This window comes from Phacochoerus africanus, chromosome 3, assembly GCF_016906955.1.
Source record: "Phacochoerus africanus isolate WHEZ1 chromosome 3, ROS_Pafr_v1, whole genome shotgun sequence".
Classification (NCBI taxonomy): domain Eukaryota; kingdom Metazoa; phylum Chordata; class Mammalia; order Artiodactyla; family Suidae; genus Phacochoerus; species Phacochoerus africanus.
In genome coordinates, this window is record NC_062546.1 from 73,422,541 (window position 1) to 73,450,205 (window position 27,665).

The 27,665-nt window shown below is 35.3% G+C and overlaps 1 long non-coding RNA gene across 1 annotated transcript; it reads left to right on the forward strand.

Moving 5' to 3' along the window:
* Positions 1-13,098: 13,098 nt before the first annotated feature.
* LOC125122151 (uncharacterized) lies at positions 13,099-23,466 on the forward strand. Its single transcript, XR_007133708.1, has 3 exons — positions 13,099-13,474; positions 15,255-15,319; positions 23,438-23,466. It is a non-coding gene; the product is annotated as an uncharacterized LOC125122151 (long non-coding RNA).
* The last annotated feature ends 4,199 nt before the right edge of the window (positions 23,467-27,665 follow it).

Consider the following 27,665-nt stretch of genomic DNA (forward strand, 5'->3'; position numbering starts at 1 on the left):
TGCCAGCCTACACCACAGCTATAGCAATGCAGAATCCAAACCACATCTGCGACCTACATACACTACAGCTCACGGCAACGCTGGATCCTTAACCTACTGAGCAAGGTCAGGGATTGAACCTGCTCCTCATGAATACTAGTCAGGTTCATTACAAATAAACGTTACAGAAAATTTTTCAAAAAATCAAAACTTGTTTCTCTGAAAATTTCTCTTGAAATTTTAATCATCCAGACAATCAAAACATGGGAGAAAAGCTATTAGTATTGTTTCAGCCTTCCACTTTATTTTTTTGTATATAGATCCTGGCTAAAGTTACCCATAACACATGGCTAATTGTCATGAAACTTGTCCTGAAGCTCAAATGCAGGGACAATATTAAATCCAAATCAAACTCCCCTAATTTGGTTGGACGCTAGTCACCAGCATGAAGACTTAGAGTTAATCCTGCACTTAAAGAGGTGACTAAAAATACATTAACAATATATTACACTTAATTGTGTTTGAATCACACGTTGTATTACCTTCTTTGTGAGTCTGTCACTGAAAGCTCAGTGACCCCAATTCCAGCCCTCAGTATAATTAATGATGGCAGTTTTCCTATATCTACTTGCTGATGCCATCTACTGCCTATGATGTCTCACTAAGATAAATGACTTAGCCAGTTGCAGATAAAAATGTTTTCCATCAGAAGTACGCTGTGACACTACAATGGAGAACAAATTCAGCCTGACTTTATGAATGGTAACAATTTCCTTGCCAGAATGTGCTACGGTAAATTATATTGTTAATATAGATTTCTTTCCATACAAGGGTAGCAATGTCAACAAGATCAATTTTTTTAGTCGCATCTGTTGTTGTAGGATAAAAAATATCTACTAACTGACAAAACTGAATTTAATACAACATTGCAGTTTAGATTTTAAATTTATTTTACCCCATCATGTTTTAGTTTTTTAGGAGGAGTAAGAAGTAAAATATTGATGATTTTACCCATTGTAATTCGCCAAAGTTGATGTGCAATTTCACTGAAAAAGACTGAAGTAAACCAAGATTTAGGAATACTTCTCTTAAAACTAATATCCTTGGACTGGAGTAATCTTCATTATTTTTCCCCCACATTCTGAGGAACTTAGGTTAGTTCTAAAGTATTGGATGCCTTACAGACAAAAATTAATGTTCAATTAAAAATTTTTATATTTCTGGTGCACATGAATAAAATTGTAAAACTGTGCCTTTTAAAGCATGAAAAGCAAGATGTATAGAGCTATGATAGTAATTCAACATACTATCTTTTCTCACTGAGAAAGTTCATAGGAAAGTGAAAATTACACATGAAAAAGATATTTTTCCCCACCAGTGCTGGCCTTTTTCTACACATAGCTAGGGATATTTTTTAAAGTATAAAATAAATAAAATCGTGTTACTTGCAGGATGAAACCTTCCAGCAAAGTACAACTGAACAAGAAACAAAGGCCAAACACTCTCCATGATCAACTAGCCCCAACATGATTTAGTCCCTGAGAGTTTTCTGACTTCAGTGCACATCATGTTCTTCTTTTCTAAGTGGCCACCAGTCATAAGGTCCTTCATTACTTTCTGCAGCTGTGCTCACATTGCCCATCCCTAGTCTCTCCTACTTATTCTCTCTGCCTTGAAACTCTGCTCTCCAATCTTCCCATACCAAGTGCAGCCTCTCCATTCTGGTCTCAATTCTAAAGTCACCTCTGATGGAGATTCTCCCTGAACCTTGACCAAAAGCAAGATCCTCATCTCTTCCCCATTTTAAGTTTTGATTGCTTTTAGCACTCTCTGAAATAACTCAGTTTATTTACTTGTTTACATGTTTTTCCATGATGCCAGTAATATTGTCTTCCTTTTTCCAAGGTATACTCCCAATTCATAGTTAATACTCAGTATACATCTGTTGAACTGATGAATGAATATGTTAACCATCATATTAGAATATTTTAAAAATTGTTATACTTGCTTATATAATTTCCCCAGTGTTTTTTCACATTATTTTCTTATATTGTAATACAGTATATAAGTAATGAAAATTACTTATATGTAGAAAATGTACCAGGCTTCTATCAGCGAAAGGAAAATAAGAACAATTAAATGGGACTAAGTCAGAATGCTTTAAAAAAAACAAAAACACAGAGTTCTCCTTGTGGCTCAGTGAGTTAAGGACCCCACGGTGTCTCTTTGAGGATGCTGATTCGATCCCTGACCTCTCACTGGGTTAAGGATTTGGTGTTGCCTGAAGATACAGCTCAGATCTGGCATTGCCATGGCTGTGGGAAAGGCTGGAAGCTGCAGTCCTAATTCAACCCCTGGCCCAGGAACTTCCACATGCCACAGGTGTGCACCCCCCCAAAAAAAAGCAAGTTATTTTTAGAATTCATCCAATATTATTCATTTTGAAGTTATTAGATTTTTTTTATAGTTCATTTGTGCACTCATTTACTTACATAGTTCTTGATTTAACAAATATTTATTGAGCCCTGCTATGCATAAGGTACTATTCATGGTGATTGAGATTCATTAGAGGAGAATACCCTGATATTGTGGAACTTAACAGTTTATGGGAATAAATGAGCAATAAACTGGGTAAATTAGAAACATATATAAAAGTTCTGGATATTGGTTAAAACTCTGGAAAAATAGTAGTTGAGGATGAGGGAAAACCATGGACCACGCTTCTGGTTATTGACTTACCTGTAAGTACAGTATTGTTCACATGAAGTATGCTTTGTTAATTGTTCCTCAAAAGTGATACTGTTTTCAAAAGATTCATCCTCCACACATGCCAAATTTTCCATTTTCTTTACATAATTATTTTTATAGCTGCCACTTTTAGTTTCACTATGGTGAAAACCTTTTTTTTTTTTTAACTAGTAATTTCAATGTTTAACCCAGCTTCTGTACTTTTTAGGCTTGCTATGGACAATGATGATCTCAAAAACAAGATCATACCCAGAAAACATACTGTTGCTGAACAAACCACCCAGTGACTGAAAGGATGCCAAATCATTGCTAATGCCATCTGCTGTTGTTTTGCACAGCTCCCTGATCCTTTCATAAAACTTATAGAAAGCTATAATAATATTTTGGTTTTTAGCTTATTATTTCTCTTAACACTAGATTTCTAGTTTCAGAACACAGGCTCACATTTAAATTTTTTAATTGTTTTTATTTACCAATGCCAAACATATCACAAGGAGTTAAAGTGACTTTTGAAGTAAATTGATGGCTGCATCTGTATATGTTCATGATGTTACATAATGTACCCAACTGCTTAGTTCTATAAGAAGAATTGAAGTGCCCATTTACCCAAATGCAAGTGATTTAGAAAAAGCTAAATATTCAGTTTTGCAATATAAAATTGTGTATATTTGTTCAAGGGAGAGTTTCTGTCCCTGTTCATTTTGCTGCTCTATTTGCCTGGATGATAAGGTAGGAGGAAACAGATGGTAGAAATCCTCCTTTTCTTTAGGAGGTTTAGAATGGATTAAATGACATTAAACTGCATTGTTATTTTATAGAGTTGAGAGTCTCTGTTGAAACTGATTGAGAGGAAAAGTCAGACTCTGGGACAAGAAATGAGAAATTGAGAGACAAGCCTTTGTTTGGGATGATAGGAGAATTTTTCTCTCTGGGCCTGATGATTATTAAATGTAGAATCAGATGCTCCACTGAATTTTTGATAATAAGAGCTAATCTGACCTTGCTGCTTATAAGCAAGTTGTCTTCTAAGGAGTGCTAGACTATGAGGAAATCCATGAGGAACATCCTGGGCCAGTGGACTCTGAAATGAACTACATGGATTGCTGGTTGTAAATAACAGCTGATTGTATATCTTTTTGTTAAGCGGTAAACTTTCAGTTAAACCTTTTTAAAAGTTGAAATTTACTCACAATCCTGCCAGGGAGGTTTAGGGGAGGACTTATTGTAACCTCTCCTGTCAAAATGTTAAAGTGGAGGGCTCTGCCTTCTCCATCACCATACCCTTACTCTGCCTTCAGGCTCATAGCTCATAGCTGCAATGGTCCAAAGGATCTAGGGCTGGAGAGGGAGTGGGAGGGTGAGGCAGCCATGCAGGCTGACGTTCAGTACTGATAATTACAGGGACAACCACCATAGCAAGAAGCAAAAATATAAAAATATTTGTTTATTGAATGCTCATTTTTTTCTAGATGCTACAGTGTATCAATTCACTTAATTCTCCCAGTACTATCATCAATTTGAAATAAATAGACTGCCTGATATTTCTCCAGAAGAGATAGGTTAATTTGGAATCAGCAGATGATTGCAATTTGGAGTCTATAAAAGTGATGGGCCACATGCAAGTTCCCAACCCACAAGGAAAGGAGAACACTTTTATAAAGAGGAAAAAGCAAGTTGTGAAGGCTATAATAAAGAAAGAGTCTATGGCTTTTATTGACTGAGTCCTTGCCAGGAAAGAAGAGGAGTTTTTCTACCTCTTGGCCTCTCCTACCATCATAGGGCATGAGAGTTCCCCTTTCTGGCCCTGTATCTTTATTTACCTGAGATATCTATTTATTAGTATCTTATACTGTGGAGTAATACTGCTCTTTTTTTTTTTTTTTTTCATTTTAGGGCCATACCTGCAGCATATGGAAGTTATATGAAAGTTCCCATGTTAGGGATTGAATCCTACACCACACCTACATGGCTGTGGTCTACACCACAGGTACAGCACTGCTGGATTCCTAACCCACTGAGCTAGGACAGGGATTGAACCCAGGTCCTCATGGATGCTAGTTGGTTTCGATACTGCTGAGCCACAATGGAAACTCCAGTAGTACTATTCTTAGCATGACCAACATTGAATGGAGAAGGAAAAAACATTAAACAAGGGGCTGCCACTCTGTGGTTCAGAGTCATTACAATGTTGACAGTAACTGATAGACATCTAAGTTGATTCTCATTAACCAGTGAAGATCACCACACTTGTTATAGTAGTCCTTTTTATTGAGGATTCCTTTGAAATAGCTTATAGGCAAGGTTAGACTAGAACAGAAAACCATGGGGAAAAAAATCTTCTAAAATCTAAGAGTTGTGAACTATCTACCAGAGTTAGAACATGAGTTTTCCAAAGGGTTGGGAGGTCCAAAGGACTTTGCCTTACTTATTGGACACTGCATCTCCCATTCTCCTGGGAGATTCTTTGTGAACTGCTTAGAAAACAACTGTTAGCTTAAGACTATAACTTGTGAAAGGATTTGCAGGAACATAAATGCCTATTAGTTCACAGGGCCTTCCTGGAGAGCATGAAACTTGCTGACCAATTCACCCTGATAAGAAGAGAGAGTTGGGGGCTAGATGCCTTGGATACTCCATTTTTATCCATTACTATAAGTCACAACTGGGATGACATTACTGAGGGCACTTGAGCTTCCCTATGACCTTCATCTTGACCTGGATCTAGGAGAAAGGGAAGGAGAGACCATTTTATTTATATTAAAACTCTGGTGTCAAAACTGGGCTATATAAACCTATTTTCTATAAAATGTTTGTAGAAAAAGAGAATTAATGAAGGAGTCTGTGACAGCAAGTTCAGTACCAGAACCATGGCTATCTAGCCTAAACAACTGAGCTAGGACACAATATAATTGGGGTTTATTCTGATTATCTTTCCTATTGACAGCAGTCGCTGTTGCTGAATGGATCTGGCAGTGATCTCCACCAATTATTAAGGTGGCTTTGTAAGCAGAATCAACTAAGCTTTAGTGATATTTTGGCATACATCCATAAATCCACCTATTTATTTTAATATTCTTGGCATTTTATCAGAGGGAAATATGTGCTTATTTTCCACATATTATGAACTAGTTTAACCCCTTCATAAGTTGCTTCAAATAAAAGTATTTATTGCTGAACAATATAAATATCAATCTACAGGCACTAAAAATACAGAGGCCTTCTGAGGTTATTGGGGTGAAGATTTAATGGAGCAGAGACTTCATAAACATTACAGGATAAAATATGAAATGTCATGCTTAAGTTGACATATCTGTTGTAAAGCTTTTTGTTTGGGATTTAGTTCTCCAAATAAACATAAAATATTAAAGACATTTTTAAGGACATATGATATACACACACTAAGAAAAATATCAGCAAGTATTTTGTGATTATTTAGGTTGTAGCCTCAGTAAAAAAATTTTGTTAGCTTGTTAACCGCTCTGCTTTTTTCTCATATGTGTCTTGGCCCAGAGCACCAAAAGTCAAACCTGTTAAGGGCCTGATCTTTGTATATTAAAAAAAATATATTTAAGTGCAGTCGATTTATGTTGTATTAATTTCTGTTTACAGCAAAGTGATTCAGTTATACATACATATTTTTTCATATTATTTTCCACTATGGTTCATCACAAAATATTGAATATATTTCCCTGTGCTGTACTGAAGGACCTTGTTGTTTTTCCATGCTATATATAATAGTTTGCCTTTGCTAATCCCAAACTCCCAACCCTTCTCTCTCCCACCCCTCCTCTTCTTGACAACCATAAGTCTGTTCTTTATATCTGTGAGATTGTTTTTGTTTTGTAGGCATGTTGATTTGTGTCATATCTTAGATTTCACATATAAGTGGTATCACATGGAATTTTTCTTTCTCTTTTTGACTTCATTTAGTATGATAATGTCTAGCTGTATCCATATTGCTGCAAGTGGCATTATTTCATTTTTTTTATGACTGAGTAGTATTCCACTGAATACATATATATCACCTCTTCTTTATCCATTCCTCTGTCCATGAGCATTTGGGTTGTTTCCATGTCTTAGTTATTATAAATAGTGCTTCTGTGGACATAAGGGTGCTTGTATCTTTTTGAATTATAGTATTGTCTTGGTGTATGCTCAGAAGTGGGATTGCTGGATCACATAGTAACTCTATTTTTAGTTTTTTGATGAACCTCCATACTGTTTTCCATAATGACTGCATGATCTTTGTATTTTCATGACGATTTCTAATATCATGTTTACAGGCACAATGCACAGTGGGTTTAAATATATTTAATCCTTGTTTCCCTTATTTCCTTTTTTTTTTTTTAGTATGTGCTGTGCTTATATTAATATGTAGTTAAGGAAAATAAATATGTAGAAAATAAATAACCTAAAAGTCTGGGTAGTACTGAAAACCGGAGAATACAGAACTGAATACATTTTTGTTGTTGTTTTTGGCCATGCCAATGGGCACGTGGGATCCCCTGGGCCAAGGACTGAACCACACTCATACTCACAGCAGTGGCAATGCCAGATCCTTAATGGCTAGGCCACTAGATTCAAGAACTGAATACTTATATTGGTATTCTCTGACAAGAACTCTAGTCTCTTAGCTGGAAAAAGGATTTTTTTAAAAGAAAGTAAATAAAAATAAAAAAGAAAGGAAAATAAATGCATACTATGTGTAAATAGTAAGAGATAATCATGTTTTACTTTTTTCTAGTCAAATATACTTTCAAGAATTCCATCTAAAATAATTGGCATAGGATTCGTGAAGTAACATCAGATCCTTTAAACCACTGTGCTGGTCCAGGGATTGAACCTGTGTCCTGGCACTGTAGAAGCACAGCTGACTGTGTTGCATCACAGCAGGAAATCCAAAGTCTACTTGTTTCATAGGAATAGTTCATCAAAGCTCTCAAATCAGGATTTCTGAGTACTAAAAGGGAGAATCTTTGCTATGCTGATGTTTTTTTTCCCTTGCCTATTGTTTTGCATCTAAGAGGAAAGGCCATCCATCCTTCTTTAGCCTTCTGTAGGGTAAACTATGAGATTCCAGACCTTACAAACTTCCTTTCCTTCCTTCCCTTAAGAATTTTTAATTTTCTTCTAATGGTTAAATGCACATTACATGTGTTTCCATTTTATTGCAAACTCTTTCCAACAAGAGACTCATTTCATCTTTTACCCCTTTGTATATAACATGATAACAATTGAGACTTCCACAAGTAGCCAATAAACCTGTATTACTTGTTAATTCAAGCTGGCTGAAACTCATGTCTCATAAAATTATAAAGGGGAATTTTTTTACCTGTGTAATTTTATTTGTACAGCTTGGACAAATAGCTCACAGTTGAAATGACTTCAAATATGTTTTTAAATCAATCAATAAATATTTACTGAAATGTTTCTGTGTACTCAGTAAGGTACTGGATGAATCATAATAAGGTTGAGCAAATCTTTGAAATCTAGTTTTATCCCAGTTTTGTAGAAAAAGTTTCTCTCAATATATTTATACCAGTCTCCATATGACTGGTTTTTGGGTTTTTTTTTCTATTCAATGTGACATTTTTCTAATGTGGTTTGAGAGAATCATTTAATATTGTACTATTTTTAAGAATAAATGAAGTAAAATATTCAAGAACTTTTGAAGACAAGGGTAAAGAATGGTGCTTTGTCTTAGAATATACTAAATATATATGTAAAGTTGAGATATTTAATGATTTAATTTGGTTCCTAAATAAATATTAAAAATTTAATGGCTAATGTAATATGTAATTTAATTATATTTATTTAACAAATAATCATAAGAATATTATAAAAATTAATGCAGAAATTCCTGTTGTGGCTCAGTAGGTTAAGAACCCAACATAGTGTCCATGAGGATGTGGGTTTGATCCCTGGCCTCGTTCAGTGGGTTAAGGATCCAACAATGACACAAGCTGTGGGGTAGGTCACAAATGTGGCTCCTGTCTGGTGTTGCTGTGGCTATAGTGTGGGCCTGTAGCTCCAGTTTAACCCCTAGCCCCAGGAACTTCCATATGCCACAGGTAGGGCCATTTAAAAAAAAAAAGTTAATGGATGTATAAATTAAGCAGAGCAAAATGCCTAGATCTAGAGGTGCCTGTGTATGTACTGAATTCATACATATTCATATATTCATATATATATATGAAGTAAGTATTTTATTGTTGACTTCTTAAAATCATGGGGAAAATATTGTATAATATATAATGATGATTGTCTGACATTTAGGAAATGATAACTTAGATTCTCTATTTACCATGTAAATCAAAATAAATTCTAATGGATTTAATGCATGTTAACAATAAAATTTTGTGATGACTTAAAAATTAAATGCATCTTAGGGTAGGAAGTACTTTCTAAGTGTAGACATTAAGAAGAATCATAAAGGAAAAGATGTAGATTTAACTGCAAAAATTAAAACTTTCATATGGCAAAAAATTTAAAAGTCAATAACATTACAACATATGTAATAAATACTTACTAATCTTCCTGAAAAATGAATACGTAAAATAGTTCGAAGATGGTTTATAGTAGAGAACAAAATCCCCATTAGTTGTATGAGAGAGCTGAGAACCAAAAACACCGCTGATGTTAATTTTCTTTATTTGAATACAAAGAGATGAGGACACACAAAGCAAATTAATCTGAATATTGATAAAAATAAAATAATTTCATGTTTGTTAGTTTTTCATTTCAGAAGTCAATCAAAACTTGCAATAATATGCAAAAAGTGATTTGAATTTCATAAAAAATACATACTCACTTCCTTTTTGTCATTTCCCTTCCTCATACTTAAATATTATCACTAGTCTCTGCATGCAAGTGACTTTGCAGATGTTGTCATTATATTCTTTTTTCTGCTTATCTAAATCCTACTTATTTCTCCTTAAATTTCTCCATTTCTTTTAGTATGATTTTGCTCTGTAATTTATTACATTGTGATACACATGGAAAGAGAGAAGTGAAAAAGAGTTTACAGAAATAGTGAATAATAAGGGAGTATGAAATTATATAATGTGGTCAAAGAAGGCCTCTTTCAGAAGGTTGCATTGAAGTCAATCATGGGGATCAGAAGAAATAAGCTAATAAAAGAGAGAAGATTGTTTCAAGCAGAGATGAGAGGGTAGCAAAAAATACTGTTGTAGGAGCGTAGCCATAAAGACCTGCCTTGGATGGAATAAATGCTGAATAATAGATTACCCAGAGGATAATGACTCAGGAAGAAGGAAGAAGGAAGTTTATGGAATGAAAGTTCAAATTTGATTTTCCCAGTAGTGGGATTATGCAAGATTCATAAAAAATAAATACATAAACAGTATTTTTGGCTAGCTCCTAAGTGTGCACTCAGTCTTGGCTTGGAATGAGAATTTACTCTATTATTTTCTGTATTTGAGGTATGTATTAATCAGTGTTTTCTAGCGAAAAACGAAAATGTATGTTTTCTTATATGTTTACATATGTAATAAAGGGAGAGAAAGAGAGACTTATTATAAGGAATTGGCTTATGCAATTATGGAGGCTGGCAAGTCCAAAATTTTGCATAGGCTGGCAACCTGGAGACCCAGGAGAGCCAATGGTGCTGGGAAAGTCTGACAACAGTGGGCTAGAGAAATTGCTATTGCTCAGGGAGGTCAGTCTTTTATTCTATTCAGGCCTTCACCTGATTGAATAAGGTCTACCCATATTATAGAAGGCAACCTGCTTTACTCAAACCACCAATTTAAATGTTAATCTCATCCATAAACACCTTCCAAGCTGACACATAAACTTAATTATCGCAGGGTATAATTTGAATAAAATGCATAGAAGTTTTCATTATAATGAGTTTTGACAAATATATGTTTCTATGTGACCACACTACAGTGAAAAACATTTCTATCACCTCATGCACCTTTACATTCAGTTTCTTACATTCAGTTTCTCCCCTTGCAAAGCAATCATTGATTTAGTTTCTATTACCAGTTTTTCCTGTTCTATAGCTGTATGTGCCTGGCTTCATTTACCTGAAATGATTTCTGGGGAATTAATCCATGCTACCAAGTGCCTTGATTGTATTTTTATTTTTGTTTATTCTTTTGCTGTGCCTGTGGCATGTTGAAGTTTCTGGGCCAGCGATTGAACCTATGCCACAGAAGTGACCTAAGCCACAGCAGTGACAATGTTGGATTCTTAACAGCTAGGCCACCAGGCAATTCCAGTTGTACTTTTGTTTATGCTTTATTCTGTTTTATAAACAGATTTTTTTACTCATTCACATTTTGTTTCTAATTTTTAGTAAATAAAAGTGTGATAAACATGCTTGTACAAGTATTTTTCAGAGCACAATTTTTTATTTCTCTTGGGAAAAGTATTTTGGAGTGAATTTTCTGGATTGTGAGATAAGTATATTTTAACCTTATACTGAACTACCAAGTAGTTTTCCAGGTGGTGGTACCAGTTGCTCTTTTACCAGCGGTATATGGAAGTTGCAATGGCTCCACATGCTTGTTAACACTCTGTATTGTCGTTTTTGAAAAATTATAGTGATTCTAGTGTTGTGGTTTTTACTTGCATTTACATGTTAAGTAATAATGCCAAATACCTTTAATCTGTTTATTGGACAGTTGTATGTTCTTAGGGGAACTGTCAGGTTTGCACATTTATATTATCCTTATTTTTTTATTATTGAGTTTGAGATTTTAAAATATATACACATACACATTTATATATACATATATATAAAGTATATATTTATATATATATTTATTCTTGATGTAATTTTTTTTGTCTTTTTTTTTTTAAGGGCTGCACCCATGGCATATGGTTCTCTCCCCCATCTTTGTGTAGATTTGGTGTTCCACTGGCAGTATTTGTCTTCTGCTTAAGGATTTTTTTTTTTAACTGTTACTCCTAGTACAGATCTGTTAGATTTAAATGTCTCAAAATACCTTTATTTCACCTTTTTTCATGAAATATATTTGTCTTTTGTCTTTTTAGGGCCACGGCATATAGAGGTTCCCAGGCTAGGGGTCTAATTGGAGCTGTAGCCACCGGCCTACGCCAGAGCCACAGCAACACAGGATCCGAGCCGCGTCTGCAACCTACACCACAGCTCAGGGCAATGCTGGATCCTTAACCCACTGAGCGAGGCCAGGGATCGAACCCGCAACCTCATGGTTCCTAGTCGGATTTGTTTCTGCTGTGCCGTGATGAGAACTCTGTGAAATATATTTTTAATCAGAATAGATTGAGAGAGAGAGGGAGAGAGATGGATATATATACACATACCTATATTTATAATATATACACATACATACATGAAAAATATATATACTCACACACATATATCTATCTTTTTTCTCCCAGAGGGAGCAAGAGTGGGGGTGTGGGGGAGGGTGAACAGGCAGAAGCATGGTAGGCAGAGAGGTGCCACGAATCCGGACAGCCTCTCACCTTCACAGAACTTTTTCTGGGCACAGGATCCGCCCCTCGAGAGGACATTCAGGAAGATGTTTCCTCCTCGTGCCCAGGGCTGCCATGTCTGTGAAACCATCTACGATCCCCTAAGTCTTTGTGGTTTGAAGTAAAAGGCCTTTAGCCTCCCAGGCCTCCCCTCAGTCTCAAAAGGCTGACTCAGGACTTAATGATTAGAAAATACTGATATAGCTAAAAACTAGTTAAAACAGTCTCCATGGTGATATGCCCTGCCTTGGCCCACAAAGTTACTCTAACTGGCTTTTCACAAATGATTTCTTCCTTGCTTAATTGCTTTATTTTACCAGTATTTACTTTTTAGAGTTATATTGCACCTTGTGTTTTCTTTTGTAATTGAAACACTTTCTAACACCCCTTCCCTGTAAGCAATCTTATTTCCAGAGAAAGATGAAGGAATGATAACCCTGAAAATAATCAGAAACTGTCATCAGACTGACTGACTCTGGACTTGATGACTGGAATGATCTATGGAGGGAGAATAATATAGACACCTTAATCAATAACCCTGTCTTCAGAGCTAAACTTATAAAACCCCTAACTGCCCCCTCTCAAGGAGGACAGAGTTTTGAGGCATTAGCTGCTGTGGCCTCCTCTGCCTGACAAAGCAATAAAGCTGTTCTTTCTGCTTCATCACAGACTCTGTCTCTGAGACTTAATGGGTGTGTATGGAGGCTGCTTTTCGGTACATCACCAGCAGCCACTGGGAAGGATCACTGTGGTGTGGGAGAAACAGGGCGGGCCACTGCTGCTTTCAACAAAGCTGAAGCGGGCTCTGTGGGGCGTGGCGAGGCGGCGCGCGGCTGAGGGCTTCCTTCTGGTTGGACGGCTTCCCCTGGGGGTGCAGCCATTTTGGTGAGCGACTTCCCCAGAGATGGAGGCTGCCTTGGGCCCTACCCGGGCCAGGGGGCAGTACTAACTGAACGGAAAGTGCGTCTGGGTGATAGTGGCGGGTGATAGCGGCCGTGTCTGAGTGCCAACACGTGAACTCCACACCAGACGCGCCATAGATTTGTCTGGCTCGAAAATGATTCAGATGGCCATGATTCAAAGCTAGGGTCTGAGAACCGCGCACTGGGCAGGTCACGGGAGTCGAGCGCCTCCATCTTGTGGAACGTGAAGAGAACCTCCTTGAGCTTCGCAGCCGCTCTGGCTTGGCCCCTATGGAATGTGGAACGGAAACTTCATCATCTTGCGGCCAGCCACCTACCCTGCCACATGCCCCCTCGTGTGTATATTTTTGCATTTATGTAAATATTAAGCTTTGGGGATTCAGATAAGTTACCTGGGGAAAAGTTTCATCCTTTCAGGTGTTTTATGTTTTTATTTTCCTTTTTTTTTAATTTGTTGGGTGTGCCTCAGAGAGTGCTCCGTTTATGGAAAATTACACTCCACTACTGAGATAAACATTTTCTGAGTAGTCTGTCAGGGGAATTAAGAGTTTACGCAGGCGGAGTCAGACACCATTCCAGCCATGAATGTGTTCCAACTCCTGTTCACTCTTAATTCTTAGGTTGGCATTTCTTCAGCCTCAGGTAGTTTTCTCACTAGCAGGTCTCTAGAACTCTAGGTCTGTGCCCCTGCTTTTTCCTTTTCAGGAATATCGCTGCCGTGTTCTCTACAAATTCTGTATTGTCACCTCACCTCAGTGAGTTCTCCACTTGATGCCTCCTTTCTGCCTCACTGTGTTGTGGCCTGAAAATTCTCTCAAAGCGTTAAATTAGAAAAATTTTAGGACTGGTTTAAATTGTTTCTTGTCTGTCAGGAATGACTCACCTTCATCCTTCAGCTAAGCTAACCTTCATTCCTTGATATCTGTTGTTTTGAAAACTATTTTTCAAGAGGATGTTTTTCTGGGTTTTGTAGTTTTTTTTTTTTTTTTTTTTTTTTTTTTTTTTAATGTCAGTTTGGTAAATCTTGGCCAGGGTAGAAGTGTAAGAAGTTCTGTTTAACAACCACAATTTATTAGTTCCCAAATGCTGCTTTAAGAAATTATTATTAATTAGTAGTGTAAAAGAACATGAATTCCTTCTCTTATATTTCTAGAGGTCTAAAATCGAGGTGTTGGCAGGACTGTTTGTTCAGCAGACTTTAGAGAATGTTTCCCTTCAATCTCCTCTAGTAGAAGCTCCCTGCATTTCTGCTCATGGCTCCTTTCTTTGTCTTCAGAGTGCTTTACTCCAGCCCCTGTTAACCATTTTCACATCTCCTTTTCCTGACTTTGATCCTCCTGCCTCCCTCCTTTAGGCAGGCATACTCAGATAATTCAGTGTAATCTCTCCATCTGAAGATCTTAAACTTAATCACATCTGCAAAGTTCCTTTTATCATATAAGGTACATATATCCAGAGATTAAGACAAGGACATCTTTGAGGAGGGTTATTCAGTTTACTATACATGTCAAATTCATTTCAAGATAATTGCAGAGCTAACATAGGTATTTCATAGGCATTTATACCTTATCTCCAGTTTTTCTGAATAATTATTTTTTTATATTTATGTTATTACTACTTTTTAAATTAAAAATATCCAGTAAATGTTTATTACATGGAAAAATGTTATGATCCACAGGACAGAATATGTTCTGCAGTTTACTTTGAATGAACATATGTTGAAATATGTTTTGATAGTGTGACAAATTATAAGGTAAATAAATAATAATTTTTAAAAATATGGGCCAAAGGAATCATTTATGTTAAAATTTTCGAGCCAAATTCTGATGTTTAAAGATAAAATGTGAGGTTTTTTAGAATAACAAGTGAAGATGTTGGAGATCTCCTTATTCAACTTAAAGATCTGCATATTTTAGTAGCTAATATACCTTGGTATTTTCTCAAATATAACATCAAATTAAGTCCTCTCAAGGAAAGTGGTTTGAGACATAGGACTAATAGGAATAACTATTGCAATAGTTTTAACCAGCCACATTTCATTGTAATAAAATTTTTTATGTAATTGGCAAATTTGTGCTTTATAAGAATTAATTATTTCATGGTATTTCTTTATAGCCGCTATGGTCAAGATTTGGAATCTAGAGTTGGAAAGACCTGTGTTTAAAGCCCTTTAATCTGAGGTAAGACTCTTTACCTCTTGTGAGTTAATAGAATATGGGTTTGTGCTCCCATTTGTTTAAACAGAGATCTTAAAACCTTTGTAATTTCTTAAGTAATAGCACTAGGAACACATTTTGTTCTATTGAGGTGACTCTTGGTGGGCTCCTGGATGGCTCTTGGATGGGAGCTAGTCACCAGAAAGACAAACCATGATTGGAAACTTGGGATTTTTAGCACTGTCCCCAACCTCCAAAGAAGGGAATGGGGCTAGAAATATAGTTAATAGTTGATTACACCTAAATGAAGAAGACTCTATAAAATTCCAAGAGGAGGGGATTCTGGGAGCTTCCAGGTTGATGAATACATCTATATACAGGGTGATATAGGCCAACTTCACAAGGCCAAAAACTCCTGGGTTTGGGACCCTCCCAGATTATGTGTTATTTAATCTGACTGTTCATTTGTATCATCTGTCATTTACTAAACTGGTAAATGTAAATAAATGTTTCTCTGACCAGTGTGAGCTGTTCTAGCAAATTAATATAACCCAAGGAGAAGACCATCAAAAACTCCAATTTGTAGCCAAGTTGGATGAAAGTTGTGGGTAAACTTGTGACCTCTTGCTTTCAGTTAGTATCTAAGGTGTGATGGGAATGAGCTCTTGCAGTATCCGATGCCATTTCCAGGTAGAAAGTGTCGGAACTGAATTAAATTTTAGGACCCCCAGCTGAAACCATGAATTGCTCTGGTGTGGGAAATCCCACCTCCCCCCAGCACACATACATTTGGTGACAAGAAGTGTTAGTAATAAAATATTCTGTGTTAAAGGCTTATATGTCAATTACATCTCAATAAAAAGAAAGTAAAGTAAAGGAGAAGCATGCAGTAGGGGTTTTTTCAGTATACCTCTCCATATTGCTTTACCTAGATTGTATTGCCTACTTCATAGGGTTGCTTTCAGATTAAATGAAGTAATATATGTAGAGTACTGAGTGCTTTAGTTATGCATAGTTGTGTTAGTGCTTAGTGGCAAGTACTTAGGATATAAAAATGTTAGTTGCTGCAGTACTATTTTTATGGACTGAATAGTTTTAGACTTTTGATGAGAGAAGAGAAAGCATTCAATTTTTGTTAAATCATTATGGAATATGCTTAGTGTATTAATGTTTACCTCAGTGGAAGTAATCTGAGACCTTGAAGTTAAATTTTGAAAATTTTAAAGATTAACTGACAGACCTGCCTAATGTTCCCTATGCATTAGCTTGTATAATCAGGAGAGAAAACAAGAAAAATGGTTGTCTGACATTTTAAAACTTTAACCAATTCTGTAACTGTGATTAGATATATATCTAGAAGTGAAACATCATTACTTGGTATTTATTGCAAACAAAACAAAAATAAACAAACAAAAAAACTGCAAAGATTAATTTTCTATAAATGTCCAGATTTGAGCATTGTTTATTCATTAACTATTTTTTGCAAAATTGTTTAGGATCAAACATGTACTGTAAACACAAGGACATATAACATTATTGATAACTATTTATATGTATATACATACATTTAAATATAAAGAAAAAAGTTAAATAGCCTGTTCAAATTAAATTGTTTAGAAAATAGATTAGTAATTTCACTGATAACTAAATTGTATTCAAAATTTAAGCAAGAAGCAGAACTACAGAGAGTAAAAAAAAAAAGCTCTTTTTGAGAGTTTATAAGAGAAATATATAACCATAGCAATTTAAAAGAAAACAGAGTAATTTAAATTTCAGTAAGTATGATATAAAAATTACTCTCAAGATTCTTCTTAAAGCCATCACTAAATTGTTCCATGTCATAGAATAATATATGACACTAAAATTTCTCTTAAGCCATGTCAGAAAGCGATGGAAAACAAGAAAAGGCAGAAAATAGAAAAAAGATCAAGTTTGATTTTTTTTTTTTAACTCTTGCCTTATCTTTTTGATTGAAAACATATCTCCTGTACATCTCAGGCAAGTGGACTTGTCCCCAAGTAAGTAAATATGCTCTTTAAATATGTGCCTTTGAAAATACAGGTTACGGTTCATGCTGTTCTTTGTCTCTTTGCCAACAATATATTGTATTGATATAGTGCTTGGTATTTTTTGCTTAAAGATATTTCCAAACACCTAATTTATTAAATCACTACACACAACTTTTTTTAATTGAAAATGTCCTATATATCAGACACTCCATATAAGAAAAGATTATAGCAGTAAAGAAACCTAACCAGTCTTTTGCTCTCATTTTTCTCTTGAGAGTGAAAAGTACCATAATAAAGAAATAATATAAAACATTAATGTAATATGTGCTGTGATCACAATAAGGCAGAAGCAGGTGACAGAGAATGTCTAGGATGCACTTCTTATGTGATAGACAAGGAATTGGCAGGACTCAGAGTTTTTACTCAAATAGTGTTTTGTTTTTCTATCAAATATATTTGTCTTTGTAGATTTTTCCAGAAGGATCATATTATCTCTGGTCCCTGAAGAGATGGCTTCACCCACTGACTTAAGAGTTGATGCTATATTTGAGCATTTATGTAATACTTAATTCTAAAGTTGCTGTTTTCAAATGCACTGCCATATCTTTGGTAAAAGCCCTGCTATAACATGTGCCATGTGGATTATCATTTTGTATATAAGGAGCCATGAAAATGTTTGGAACACTGAGGGAATTTGCACAATTACTTCTGCCAGATAATTTATTTCCTAACATTCATTTCCATTTTTGCATTAATATCCAGTAAAATAAAGCAAAACTTCATTGTTACCTAATGTCTCCCACCAAGTTAATGTCAAAATTAGACCTCTTGATTACTATGCAATGTTTTTCCTGGGTTATAACAATTTCTTTTTAAAATTTTATTGCAGTATAGTTGACTTTCAAGGTTGTGTTTCTTTCAGTTGTACAGCAAAGTGAATCAGTTAAATGTGTGTGTGTGTGTGTGTGTATGTATATATCTCCATATGTCACTGCAGAATATTGAATAGATTTTCCTGTGCTATACAGTATATTGTCACTTATCCATTCCATACTTGTGAAGTATGTATATTTAAATTTCATTTTTGAAAGAGATTACTGTTAGCCAATTGGTCAGCTCATGTAGCATTGATCATTAGTGATATTACATATTCCAGTCCAGGAATGGATTGTTTTTTTGTTTTTGTTTGTTTTATTTTAATCTTCTCTAGTTATTTCCAGCAATATTATACTTTTTAATTTTTTAAAATTTTCATTGCCAAATGATGTCTTAAAATTGAAGTATAGTTGATTTACAGTTTTGTGCCAATTTCTGCTGTACAGAAAAGTGACCCAGGCATACATATATCTGTGTTTTTTTCTTATATTATCTTCCATCATGTTCTGTCCCAAGGTATTGCATATAGTTCCCTGGGCTAGACAGCAAGACCTCCTTGCCTATCCTTTCTAAATGTAAGAGTTTGATTCTGCTCACCCCAAACTCCCAGTCTATTCTACTCCCTCCCTTGACCCCTTCGCATCCACAAGTCTGTTCTCTATGTCTATGAGTCTGTTTCCATTTTGTGCCATATTTTAGGTTCCGGATATAACTGATATCATATGGTGTTTGTCTTTCTCTTTCTGACTTACCTAGTGTGAGAATCTCTACTTGCATCCATGTTCCTACAAATGGCATTAATCCCTTCTTTTTTATGGCCGAGTAGTATTCCATTGTATACATGTACCATATCTTAACCCATTCATCTGTTAAGGGACATATAGGTTGTTTCCATGTCTTGGACATTGTGAATGGGGTTGCAAAAAACATAGGAGTGCATGTATCCTTTTAAATTATAGTTTTGTCTGGATATTTTCCCAGGAGTAGGATTGCTGCATCATATGGTAGTTCTAGTTTTAGTTTTCTGAGGAAATTCCATACTGTTTTCCATAGTGGTATACCAAATTACAGTCCCACCAACAGTGTAGGAGAGTTCCCTTTTCTCTGTATCCCCTCCAGCATTTGTTATTTATAGACTTATTCATGTTGGACATTCTGACTGATGTGAGGTAATACCTTGTTGTAGTTTTGATTTGCATTTCTATAATTAGTGATGTTGAGCAGCTTTTCATGTGCTTATTGCATATATATATGTCTTTGTAGAAATATCTGTTTAGGTGTTCTGCCCATTTTTTGGTTGGGTTGTTCATTTTTTTTTGTTACTGTAGAGTTGTATAAATTGTTTGTATATTTTAGAGATTAAGCCCCTGTTGGTTGCATCCTTTGCCAAGATTTTTCCCATTCTTTGGGTTGCCTTTTTTTATGGTTTCCACATTGGTTTATTTATTCATTTTTTTGGTAAGATTTTTTATTTTTTTAAATTATAATTGATTTACAGTGTTCTGTCAGTTTCTGCTGTAGAGCAAAGTGACCCAGTCACACATACATATACACATTCTTTTTCATGCATTATCTTCCACCATGTTCCATCACAAGTGACTAGGTATAGTTTCCTGTGCTATACAGCAGATCTCATTGCTTATCCACTTCAAATGCAATAGTTTGCATCTATTAACCCCAAACTCCCAATCCATCCCACTCCCTCCCCCTCTCCCTTGCAATCACAAGTCTGTTCTCTAAGTCCATGAGTTTGTTTCTTTTCTGTAAAAAGGTTCATTTGTACTGTTTATTAGATTCCAGATATAAGTGATATCATATGGTATTTGTCTTTTTCTTTCTGACTTACTTCACTTAGTATGAGAGTCTCTAGTTCCATCCATGTTGCTGCAAATGGCATTATTTTGTTCTGTTTTATGGCTGAGTAATAGTCCATTGTGTATATATACCACATTTTCTTAATCCATTAATCTGCTGATGGACATTTAGGTTGTTTCCATGTCTAAGCTATTGTGAATAGTGCTGCAGTGAATATAGGGGCACATGTATCTTTTTCAGTGAAAGTATTGTCAGGATACATGCCCAGGAGTGGGGTTGCTAGGTCAGATGGTAGTTCTATATTTGGTTTTCTGAGGTACCTCCATACAGTTTCCAAATAGTTGTACCAATTTACATTCCCACCAATAGTGAAGGAGGGTACCCTTTTCTCCACACCCTCTCCACCACTTGTTTGTTGACTTGTTAATGATGGCTATTATGAATGGTGTAAGGTGGTACCTCATTGTAGTTTTGATTTGCATTTCTCGAATAATTAGTGATGTTGATCATTTTTTCATGTCCCTGATGGCAACATGTATATCTTCTTTAGAGAAATGTCTGTTTAGGTCTTCTACCCATTTTTCATTGTGTTGTTTGGTTTTTGCTGCTGGCTTATACAAGTAGTTTGTATATTTTAGAGATTAAGCCCTTGTCAGTTGCATCATTTGAAACTACTATTTATTTACTTATTTACTTTTGTCTTTTTAGGACTGTACCTGTGGCATATGGAAGTTCTCAGGCTAAGCATTGAATTGGAGGTGTAGCTGCCATATCTATGACATTTACCACAGCCCATGGCAATGCCAGAGCCTTAACTTACTGAGCAAGGCCAGCCATCAAACCCTCATCTTCATGGATACTAGTCAGGTTTGTTACTACTTAGCCACAACGGAAACTCCCCATTGTTTTATTTTTGTTTTTATTGTGATTATTCTAGGAGGTGTTCAGATAACATATTGCTCTAATTTATGTCAAAGAACGTTCTGCCTATTTTTTCCTCTAGGAGTTTTATAGTATCTGGCCTTATGTTTAGGTCTTTAATGCATTTTGAGTTTGTTTTCATGTATGGTGTTAGAGAATGTTCTAATTTCATTCTTTTACATGTAGCTGTCCAGTTTCCCAGTGCCACTTATTGAAGAGGCTGTCTGTCTTTCCTCCACTGTAGGTTCATGCCTCCTTTGTTGTGTATTAGTTGGCCATAGGTGCTTGGTTTTATTTCTGGGTTTTCTATCCTGTTACACTGATCTATATTTCTGTTATTGTGTGTATGTGTGCCAGTACAATACTATTTTGATTACTGTAGCTTTGTGGTATAGTCTGAAGTCAAGAAGCCTAATTCTTCCAGTTTTGTTTTTCTTTTTCAATATTTCCCTGGCTAATCGGGGTCTTTTGTGTTTCCATACAAATTTTGAAATATTTTATTCTTGGTCTTTTGCCACATCCAATGTTGCAGGGAAACAGGGAATCCTGGAAGAGGGATGTTATGGTATAACAAAACACAGAAGACTCTTACATTTAGAAAGTGGGGGACCAGGAGGCACTCTGTTCCTTAGAACAAAGGCACCCCCAGGCTTTAGCCCACATGACTTTTATTAAGGAAGGTGATGAGATTATTATTAGTTGGATTAAGGAAGGTGACAAGATTAGTTTGCAGGAACAGGCATAGATAATAATGAGGTTATCTTCTTAGTGATATCAAAGGGGGTATCCTTAGGATATATTGCAGCTGTTTATAGAATAACATGGTTAATGCATAAGTCCTTTATCTTGTATTTGAAGGAGACTCTGTACTTTAGAACTCTGTGTCCATAATCCATAGATATTTGCTTTCTGCAGAGTTCATCTGTTCTATGGTCTCCAACAATCTTTGAAGAATGTCATTGTTAATTTGACAGGGATTGCATTAAATCAGTAGATTGCCTTGGGTAATATAGTCATTTTGACAATATTACCTCTTCCAGTCCGAAAGCATGATATATCTTTCCATCTGTTTCATCTTTGATGTCTATCATAAGTGTCTTATAGTTTTGAATATAGGCCTTTGGTCCCTTTAGGTAGGTTTATTCTTAGGTATTTTACTCTTTTTAATGCAATGGTAAATGGGAATGTTTCCCTAAGTTCTCTTTCCCATCTTTCTTTGTTAGTATATAGAAATGCAGTTTATTTTGTGTATTAATTTTGTATCCTGCCACCTTGCCAAATTCATTGATGAGCTCTAACGGTTTTCTGGTAGCATCTTTAGGATTTTCTCGGTATAGTATCCTGTCATCTGCAAAGTGATAGTTTTACAGATATAACAATTTCTAAAGATAACTTGATCGTCTGATAAAAAGCCATTACTTTAAACCGCATGCTATATATATATTTCATTGCCTCTAAGTTACTGTTGGTGCTAAGATATGCTGTTACCTGTAAAAAAGATGCTGCCAATTAAACTGTAATTCAGTGTTTATTGTCACCTAGATTCAGATTGTATACTTTTATATTGAAAGACCTTTCCTAGGCTTAATTAACTATAGGTTTTTATCTTTTATAAATCTCATACATGCATTTAAACAGAGTGTAATTGAAGTAAATTGCTTGAGTTGTTCCTGAAAACTTTATACAGGCTATAAGTTTTCTAGAAATTTTTAAATCCAGTCATTAATAACTTGAAGATGACACAGCATTTCTTCAAACCTTACATAAGAGAATTAAAATCTTTTAGTAATGTGCCCTTAAGATAACTTTGTAATTATGAAGATCTAGCTTACTTTTAAATACCATGTCAGGAGTTTTGCTAAACATTCTATGACTCAGTGTCTTTACTGATGATCTCTAAGAGTTTAAAAGAATGCTCCAAAATTATTCCTGGGCCTTCCTACAAACCATTGGCATCCTTCCTGTGTTTTGATGTGGTATTTTGATGGTTGCTTATGTACAGGCAGTGACACTTGTGACATAGTCACTAACTGGCTGACTGCTGTTTGGTAACATTATTGATTTCAGTATACATCCATCGCAAAGATTAAATGCAAAGTTAAAATGCAAAAATAAAATCAGTGTCTTGTGATTTTTGAAACAATCATATAGTAAGTATATTGTTTTTGTAGTTCCACAAGTTAAATTAACAAAGATCTTTCGTGAAGCTCTTTTTCTAAAATAAAATAAATTACTAATTTGTCCCTGGTATAAAATTTGTCCAAGGTATAAAATTACTAGTGAAATTTGCATTTTCTAGAGAAAAATTTACTGTGCTTATTTACTTCTTCCCTATCTTCTTCTTCTTTTTTTTTTTCAATCTGTGAAAGTTTTAGAAAACAAAATCTTCAGTAGCAACTATTATAGCTAACTGATTTTCAGTCTGGGATGAACTTCCTTGGCAAAAGAAGCTTTGTTTAGCATTTTCTTTTTCTTTTTTTTTTCTTTTTATTTATTTATTTATTTTTGGTCATGCTCACAGCATGTGGAAATTCCAGGGGCAGGGGGAAGAACCCTTGGCACCACAGCAGCGACAACACCAGATCTTTAACCCAGGAGCCACCACGGACTCCAAATGAACATTCTTGAGCCTATATTGGACCCCAGGAATTCAGAAGGAACAATGGAAGGTGTGAGAGTAATACCCAAAGTCTCGAGGTTCTTGGGAAACACTCGTGTGTGTACATGACTGGATTTGCTGAGTTCACAAGGAGGATGCATTCACTCTGGACGGCTGGAAATCCCAGATGACTGCTCACATCTTGAGTGGCTTCTTAGGCAGTGGAGAGAGAAATGGACAGCTGGCTCATTGTGGGACCACTCATTAGCAAGGCTTGAAGAGGAATTTCATTGCTTTTCCTATCTGGGCTTTCTGATCATGATGGCATCTGGAATAACCAGGCTGATGCAGAAGTGAAAAGAAATTGATGTGATCAGAGGTTCAGTGGATTCAGATGTCTGAGAACCTACCTTTATAGCCATAGCATTTTCTTTGCTAGAGCTTTTGAAGCAGTAAAGAAGATGAAGTGTTCTAGGATATATGGAAATTCAGCTGAAGTCAACTGAATTTGGTAAGACTGCTTCATTATGTTTCAATCCTCCAGAAGATGTATGTGAAAAGCAGTCAACCATAGCCAAATCCATAGTTCTTCTTTTGCCAATTGTTCCTTTTTTGCTCAGTACATCTTAGTGAATAAATACCGTTGGGAAAGGCAGCCCATGCCCTTGGCCCCCTTCCTCTTCTCAGTTAATGGTAGATTAGGTTCATCAGATTTCAGTTACATATTATTTCCACCATAGTCTGAAATTTGAAAGCAGGTATATGTTGAAGTTTAGATGTCCCTATAAAATGTCACATGGCAGACTGACTAGCTGACTGCCAATGGGTAAAACCCCAAACACAAAAACCTCACCAAAAAACTGTCATTTCTTTTTCTTTGTAGTTTAAATTCATGATCACTCCTGTGTATTGAGTGTGGTACTATGTTCTTTTTTAAATAACACCTAAAAGCAATGATATCTTAACCAGAATTGCTGTTATTAGTTTACAGTGTGAATTAGACCAGTTATATATTAAGAAATATCTGACTCAATTTTAAAATGTTCAAATCCAATCTTCTACACAAATCTTCTCCTACTTCGGTCTTATCCATTTCAGTTAATTGTCACTGGATCTTTATAATGTAAAATAAAAGTCTTGGTCTCATCTTTGACTTCCTTGTTTCTCTAAATCCTCACAGTCATCCTACAGAAAATCATGTGGACTCTACACTAAAAACACATTTGAATATTTCGTGTCATCCTCTTATTATCACATTTGTCCAAACCACCACCTTCTCTTGTGTAGATTATTGTAGTAACTTATTAAAAAGTCTCATTATTTCCACCTTGCTCTTTTTTAGTGTATTCCCACCAGAATCCCTCCAATAATCCTAATAAAATTTCATTTGCTTAAAACCCACCAAATACTTCTTTTCTAACTCAGAGTAAGATTCAAAATCTTGAGGATAGCCTACAACAACCTGATGACGCTTGTGCCCAACTCTCATTCCCAATTACTTCTTCAAATTTTGTGTCCCCATTTTATTTAACTTTTTCCACATCGTTTATTCTCATGTAATATCTTTATATGTTACTGTTGTAAGCTCCACAGGACAATAAATATAGCTGGTTTTCTTCACTATTATGGTCCCATTAGGTTGAATAGTGACTATTGCATGATAAACATACAGTAGTTGCTGAACAAATGAATTTATTTTTTTAAAGCTTAGCATATCCTTTCCTTAGATAAATATCAAATATAAGATGCTAGGTGAACACATACTCAAAGGAAGAGCAATTATTTGCCTGTTCCATCTTATACTTGTCTGGTGCATCTATTTTCATGAGGATATAAAATAGTTTACATTTAGAATCCGAGTGTGTGAGTCAAGCTTCCATGTCCCTGAAAGTTCCTCCTTGATCTTATTTAATATTATCTTTATTTTAAAAAATTAATTACACAAATAATGTATTATTGCAGTGGTTTTAAAAACATAATAAGAATGCTATATTTTAAGCTAAGTCCATGTGGATCACCATGCTCTTTTCTCCTCATCCTTGCAAGAATTTGGCTTCTTGTATCCTTTTAGTAGAAAGTAAAAATATTATTTATATATCCAAATACATGGATGGGAAATATATAAACATTTTAGTGTAGGCTTTTGTTTTTATTTTTATCTGTTAAATATATGTTCAGTCTGTCTATGCTAACTCACATAGCTGAAGTTGATCCTTTATAGATGCTATATATTATTCCATCAAACTATTTGGTGGGTATGTAAGCTGCTACAACCACTGTGGAGAACAGTATGGAGGTACCTTAGAAAACCATACATAGAACTACCATATGACCCAGCAATCCCACTCTTGGGCATATATCCAGACAAAACTTTCCTTAAAAAAGACGCATGCACCCGCATGTTCATTGCAAATAGCCAAGACATGGAATCAACCCAAATGTCCACTGACAGATGACTGGATTAGGAAGATGTGGTATATATACACAGTGGAATACTATTTATCCATAAAAAGGAACAAAATAATGCCTTTTGCAGCAACATGGATCGAACTAGAGACTCTCACACTGAGTGAAGTAAGTCAGAAAGACAAATACCATATGATATCACTTATATCTAGAATCTGATAGACAGCACAAATGAGCCTTTCCACAGAAAAGAAAATCATGGACTTGGAGAATAGACTTGTGGTTGCCAAGGGGTGGGGGAGGGAGTGGGATGGACTGGGGACTTGGGGATAATAGATGCAGACTCTTGCCTTTGGGATGGATTAGCAATGAGATCCTGCTGTGTAGCACTGGAAACTCTTGTCTAGTCACTTATGATGGAACATGTAATGTGAGAAAAAAGAATATATACGTGTATGTGTAACTGGGTCACCATTGCTGTACAGTAGGAAAAATAATAATAAAAGGTTTAAAAAAGTTAGCTTTAACTTTTTTAAAAAATTTTTCAACTGTGGTTTTTCAGTTTTTAATTTTGGCAAGCAAGTCTTTATTGAACACCTTAAAATGTCTCCATTATGCTTATGTGAATTTGCTTTTTCTTAGATATTTAATATTAAAATTGCTGAATCACAGTATATGTACATTTTAAGGGTTAATGTATATTGCCAAATTCCTCATCAAATTTCCTCTACTACTTTATAAACTTATCAAGAATGAAAGAAATTTCATTTCCTCACAATTTGTCAATATGTTGCTGCCATAATATTATTGCTTTTTTCATTTTTTTCTGATTTAATGAATGATAAAGTAACATGATTTCTATAAATTTAAATTCCTATGATTACTGCTCATTAGTCAATTTTCGTATATGTATATAATAGGTCATTTGAGTTTCCTTTTTTTTTTTGTCTTTTTGTATTTTTCTAGGGCCACGCTCACAGCATATGGAGGCTCCCAGGCTAGGGTTCTAATTGGAGCTGTAGCTGCAGGCCTATGCCACAGCTCACGGCAACGCCAGATCCTTAATGCACTGAGCGAGTCCAGGGATTGAACCCTCAACCTCATGGTTCCTAGTCGGATTCGTTTACCACTGAGCCATGACAGGAACTCCGACCTTCCTCTTTTATATACTGCTTATTCATATTCGTTGTGACTTTCATTTTACGTTTATTGTCATGTTTTACGAATTATGCATATAGGTAATAAGTTACATACCTAAACAGTATATCCTTTAAGAGTGTTTTTCCTACTTTTAAAATCAAAACATACATTTGCTATCATTTATCAATCTTTTCTTTTGACATATTCATATATGGTAAAATCCATTTTTTAATGAAAAAAATGGTGGCAAAAAAATCAAGGTAGTGATAATATCAAATAAGAGCGCACAGGTATGAAATGTTCTAGTTATACTATTGATGAATTCAGGTATTATTTTTAAATGCAAGTGACTTTTTGTATGTTTTAAATATTACACAGTATTTAAGGAAAAAAACCTCACTGTCTTCACTTTTTTTTCCATTTCAGTTTTCAGTTTTTCAACCACCTTTTAATTTTCACTGTTTTCTTTATGCACCTTGATGTAAAATAATGTTCACATCCTGTTTGATTTTTCTCCCTGTCTCTGCCATGAGAACATTCTTTCTGTGTTGGCTTTTCCAGGAAACTAGTCTTGATACTGTTTTATTTACTCTATTATTCTAAC